Here is a 6,123-nt window from a genome sequence, read left to right on the forward strand (position 1 = left end):
GGGTATTCGTCTATTCAGACCAACGCGCTGCCAGATTCAGGATCGAACCGGACATTGCCCATTTCTCTATGTCCCCAATCACCTACATATTCCGTACAGTGCGACCGGACGTCACCGCCATTACGTCATCTATCGCACCGGGACAGATCAGAGTTGGATGTACAAAAAGTATAGGAAGGGTAGTGACCGTCAAATCCTATAGACCCATCCTATCTTGTAAGCTACTAAAACCGCTGATCTGGTTGATATTGGTATCGAGGCGTATGTGACGCTGTAGCAGCCTTGTCGATTTTTGTCCAACTTAATTCACATCCGGTCGAAGACAGACAAGGTCTCTACTTGAACGATGGTCGCTGTCGGAGTATTATAAATAGTTTCTGCTCACCATGGAATGGCTTGCGTCCCGTTCAGATTCTTCCGGTTTCCTCGAAGCGGCTCCCAATTGGTTCAGTGTTTTCGTGGATGCTGACGACGTTTACAATTGCTTGTATATGCTAGTTGAAGTTGCGCCGTTTTTGTTGCCCATATGTAACTTAAAAGTAGCAATATCGCATCGCAAATTAAGTTGGTGTTATTTGTATCTAGATTTAAATAAACATATACTGAATACTCAAAGTTATTGTGATATGGCTTAAAGTGAAACGGCTTGAGCGAAATGTATTGAAGTAGCGCTTCCTGTTACTAGAACGAATGCCGTAGAAATAAAAATTCTCCAAGTTCCTATTGCAGTAGGTAAGTACACTTAGCTAAACATGATATTTTTAATTAAGTATGAATAAGTAAAAATATATATCAAGCGGGGATATCGGATGGGTCTAATAAGTTATAAAGCAGTGAGATATTATGTTAATTGCGCTGTTATGGACCGAAAAAAAGTGCCAAGCAAAATTTTAGGTGGCTGAAGAGCCACGCGCTCAACGGAACCACAGCTTCCTTCGAGATCGTTTTTGAAGAGATCTGGTATAAACGAAAGGCTAAGAAATGATCGAAGGTCTTGTAATCCCAAAATATCCATCAATATTAATGTTTTCGAAACTTAAAGAATTAGGCAACTTTTAACGATTTAAAACGAATTATTCCCGAAGATGAACATTGGTCATCGTATTATGATAGATACCTGTTTCCGTAATTTCAAATAAACTATTGCATGTTTGCCCAGATATTAATATTAAAAAAAAATTCTAAAGCTTTGGAAGTGCTCATTGCTGCAGTCTTTTCGCTATTAACATGCTCATGATCGCGCAGTATTTTTATGTATACGTGCACGTGCACTAGTCTTTAGCGATATGGAAGGAAGTGATGCTTTTTTTTTTTTTTTTTATATTAAAGCCTTTATTGTCGGTTTTTTTTGACGTTGATTGAAAATAGCTCGTGAAAAGCACTCTCGGCATTTGTTTTCTTAACATTCGATTGCTTTCCTTCGCCTTGTGGACTTTTTTTTTTTATTTACTCATTATTATCCGTCTGTTGGCCGTAAAGGTGCCAGGCTGGGTCTCAGACGGAAGCCCAGAACGGGACGTCGCATCCAGCACCCCCTCGTCGTATGTACAGTCGTGTCGACACTGTTGTCTATCTCCTGCCTATTTAAAACGTTGGTACACCTTTATGTTTTATTGCAGTATAGCTAGTATTATAATAATAATAATAAAAATCCTTTCCATCTTACAATAAAATTACATTGTGCCTTATGTGAACTCCAAAGGCATGGCGTGTCACCGTTTCTATCGAACTCGTAATGATACATTTATAGATTCGATTCTTTTATATTTCAAATCTAGGCTCACAAATTCTGAGAGTAGCTTTGGAATGAAACTTACCATTTAAAAACAGGAGAGTGATCTATGATACAATAAAAGCGTTCAGCACGACCCGTGGCATTCCGTTTTGCCCCTTGAATGGAGTTAGCGTACATATCGTACAAAGGGTGTCGAGCGTCCAAGAGACAATCAATATCCTTCCTATCCACCTAGTACTCACATTGCATGTCCAATGCGGTCTATATCCTTCACTTGATTTTCGCTTTTGTTTGGCGTCCGCTGCTAAAACGTTTTCTGTTGGTTGACCCTAACGTCGATTTACAGTCTCACTGATTTTAAGACTTCGACCTGACTCGTGATTTCGTGAACGCGTCCGTCCGTCCGTCCGTCGTGGGGGGGCCAGCCAAAGCTACTGCGCCATCGGCCCTACGCCAACAACATGTATCATCTGTGATTCTCCTGTTCCTCTGCATGTGTGTCCATGTCTGTATGAACGAACGAAAGAAAGACAATGTTATATATTCAGAATGCCACCGCTTTCCTTTATCGCGGCTGCACAACGAAGGTCTGCTAGAAGCAAACGATGTTTTACTAGCGCGACTACGCATCGGCTTCCCCCATTTTTGTTTCGTTTTCTATTTAACTTTGTCCCATTGTTCCTATTGTCTTCGATACCTCGTTTTCAGCATACTCCCAGCTACACTCGATTCGATTCCATTTTCTCGTTCTCTATTTAGCTTTTTTAGTTTGCCAACACTTACTGCGAGCTTACGCGATCATCGGCTACGATGCGCATACTGCATGAAGAAGTACCGATTGTATATTCATTTAGCGTACGTTTACCAAGCGAAATCGCCCAGCTCATTAACCCGAAATTCGATTGGACGGACACGACTGGGGCAGACGGGAGGATTCGACGGAGAGACTGGCTGAAAATTCGATCAGAAAAATCGACCAAGAAGGCTGGTGGCGGAAGCGCTCACGTATTGGTTAGTCTTTATTGTTGTTACTACTACAACTTTGGGACGCGTAAATCGTAATGGCCTGTCGTACTACCTACCACTGGTAATATTTCTACTATTACGATAGTAAGTACACTGTAACAGATCGGAGAAGAGCGTGTAATAAAATTTTTAACGGGAAAATAATGATCCAGGTCCTTCATTGCCCTTCGAAAAACAACAAGCGCCAAACAAATAACGTTAAGTTTCTCCATTTCGCGGTGGCGACTGCTACGCCGTAATGATGGCCTGTAGTCGAGCTCTCGCCTTAATCTACACGCGGCTTTCAACAAGTGAACGGATCCATGCACCTCCTCCAACCAGCCGTACGGAACACTGCCGTTACGGCCGACATGGAGTGAAATACTTCGACAGGGGCACTATTGTACGGATACCACGAGCACCTTTCTTAATCGAGATCCATTGTAGCAAACAGCCAGTGAGCAAATGGCTATGTGGAATTATTTATGAAATCTCTTTTCCCCATATTTTTCGTCCGTTGTTAGCTGGCCAGTTCTAGCAAGATCACCGCCATCTCCTCTCGTCGTTGCCCTGATGGCAAATGATGTCTGTAGATCAGGGTGGCCGTACAAGCGAGAAGGTACATGTTACAGCGGGTGGAAGCTTGTACAGCTGATGTCTCTAGCTTCAACATGATTCTTACTCACATCCGATAGAGCAGCAGAAGAATATCGATAGGAACAGCGTCGGCGAGAAAACAGCAGGCGGAGACGGTGCCGTGATCACCTGGCTCTATCGGCGAAGGCTAGCTGGAGTTCGTTTGGCAGTACTTTAATTCGCTCAGTTGTGTTCATTATTTCGTATAGTACTCGTCTGATCTCTGAACAACTTTTGTGACGTTGACCATTTCGTCAATGACGACGATGACGATGACGATGATGATAATAGCGGCGCATCAAATACAGGGGCACTTTCAATTCTAGGCAGGCCATTGTCTGTTGTGCGTAATACCAATATCGTTTATAGGATCATTCGTCGTTCGATTTGTAGAATATGAATGAATTGTGTGTAAGTGGGTAATAATAGTACGTTTCACGGACTAGCGTCAGAAATCTATTTACTATCATTTGTTTATATTTGCCGTGTGGAGCCATAATGCTGAAGGTGATCGACCGGCCCTGACATTGTTATAGCCGTACGATCGACACCACCCATATACAGATTAGTGAAGAGTGATGAAAAATACGGTGGAATGTATATCTATCTTATTTGTGGCTATCTGATGAAACTGCTCTGTCAATGTTTATTGATGGCCATGATAATACTGTAACAACATACAAATTAATGAAGATGATATTGGTCGAAATATTTACTCTGTCACATTGTGTCTTCACTTCATAAGAAACTATTTAGCTTCGTATTTACTTAAATTTGTTGTTCTCGAGAGATGATTTAAAGACGTTCCCGATGTCTACCTCACACTGACACTGCATGTTTCTTTCTAGACTCTTTGATGTATTTCCTTTTGACAAAATATCGTCACTATCCCTCTATGCATGCTTAGTTCAGTGATGCTTCATCGTATTTCGTTGCATTTACGACTGGGATCGTTTGAAGACCGGCAGCCCAAACAGAAACCCACGATGGTCAATCAAGATAGCCGACAGCAATACTGTTCCACTATCAGAATTCCCGGAGCGGCACGTCATAACGAGAGACGTCAACGCAGAGCATTTAGTGTCCTTCATGTCGCGTCGTGTCGTCGGCAATCGGCTGAGGTCAATCGTCTTTGGCTACTATTCTGCTCTGTGACTGTGTCAGGCGCTTCGCGTTCTCCGAGTTGCGGCATAGCTATCGTCTCGGCCGGTGGCAAACGAAAACAAGTAGACAGAACTTGTAATGTAGTGGATCATAAGACGCTCTTGTAGATGATCGCTTCTTCCGCCGATGATGTTTTCTTTCTGCATGCTGTGCATGTGTGTGTTTGTGGGTGTGTGTGTGTGTGTGTGTAGTCTTCATTGATGTTATTGAAAACTGCTTATTTTCTAAACGTTTTCTTAAGATTTGGTTGCTCGGAGATCTACGAGGCCGCGTAAATTCAGACAGTGCAATATGTCGTAATGATCTAGCGTGGATGAAAATTGTTCGCGTGTTCAGAAGTAACGTGTGACTTGTGGGCAAAACATAACTATCCGAATTCTTATATATTTCTAGCAGGCATTTAAATCTAAGTTAATCTAATCATGGAAAGAAGAACGGACAACTCGAAGTTTTAAAAAACAAATAGTAAACCTCATAGGCATAAATAAAAATAATGATAATAGCGAAAATAAATCCTAATGTGCTGTATGACACTTCAATAAACTTAATCCTGCGCGAAACGATAATTCAAAATACTGTCTACTTTGTAGATCAGTTTGTTTGTGTAGGCACGATGGTCGAGCCGTACGAAGCCTATTTTTACAACTTCATTAACTCAAAGGTCGGTTTTGAAAAGTTCAGCTCAGACCTAATCCACACCTACTCTTTTTTACGGTAACACCAGTATTGTTGCCTACTCTTGATAAAGAGAATACACCAAAGCAACAAATCCAATGATTAATTCTATAGATACCAAAAATCAAGCTTTTTTTAGGGCGTCATGAATGGTTAACAATTAAGGCAAACGAATGTCTCTAACGTGCGTATCACCGAAACCCAGTCGAGTAATTAATTAATCACTGACAAGACCTACACTAGGCCATGCAAAGAATAATTTATTGCTGCAAATACATAATATACGCAAACCATTGCGTTTCACAAACGACTAATCAACTGACTGGGGTGAATATCGATCCTTGAACAGGTATCTTCGCACGGTACACTTTCTTTCCTGTTAGGCCTTACTTCAACACCTCATCAAAAGGGGCCAATCCCTTCTACCTAACGATGTAGATCGCCTTGGTTAACTATTTATGCCTAGTTCCCTGGGAACAGTCGAAAGTCTTCATCTCTGCTGTAGAAATGTACTGCCGAACCACCACATGCAGATATCAATTGTAACATATGTTTTGCGGCAGAAAAGGATTACCGGCGTGAACTTCAAATCCAGTTTAAGGGTTGCAAAAGGTAGTATTTATTCTTTGTGGCCCTGGCGGTTCTCCAACGATTTTAAAAAGGTGCTCGTTCTCTTTCCCTTTCCCGGATCGAGTTGAAGGCGAAACATAATTTGCAAATTCATCACTTCAGCATCCTATTTAAACAATGAAAAGCGGCAGGGAAACAGGGGGAGGAGGAGGAGGTTATACGCTATAAATGAGTGCGCCGTATGAGGGGTGTTAAAAGCGCTTCTCGTCTCTCGAGTCTTCGCGCTCAACGACTCAAAGCTGCAGCGTAGGAAGCCAACCGCAGCCATCGTCGCTCTG

At 42.0% G+C, this 6,123-nt stretch overlaps 1 long non-coding RNA gene across 1 annotated transcript; it reads right to left on the bottom strand.

Annotated features, from left to right (window-relative positions):
• Nucleotides 1-1,343: 1,343 nt before the first annotated feature.
• Nucleotides 1,344-2,795, bottom strand: LOC147758173 (uncharacterized). The gene is made up of 3 exons (XR_015318680.1): nucleotides 2,519-2,795; nucleotides 1,818-2,242; nucleotides 1,344-1,580 (listed from the first exon to the last, which is right to left on the bottom strand). It is a non-coding gene; the product is annotated as an uncharacterized LOC147758173 (long non-coding RNA).
• Between the last annotated feature and the right edge of the window lie 3,328 nt (nucleotides 2,796-6,123).

Source organism: Varroa destructor, unplaced genomic scaffold (assembly GCF_002443255.2).
Source record: "Varroa destructor unplaced genomic scaffold, Vdes_3.0 BEIS01000001.1, whole genome shotgun sequence".
Lineage (NCBI taxonomy): Eukaryota > Metazoa > Arthropoda > Arachnida > Mesostigmata > Varroidae > Varroa > Varroa destructor.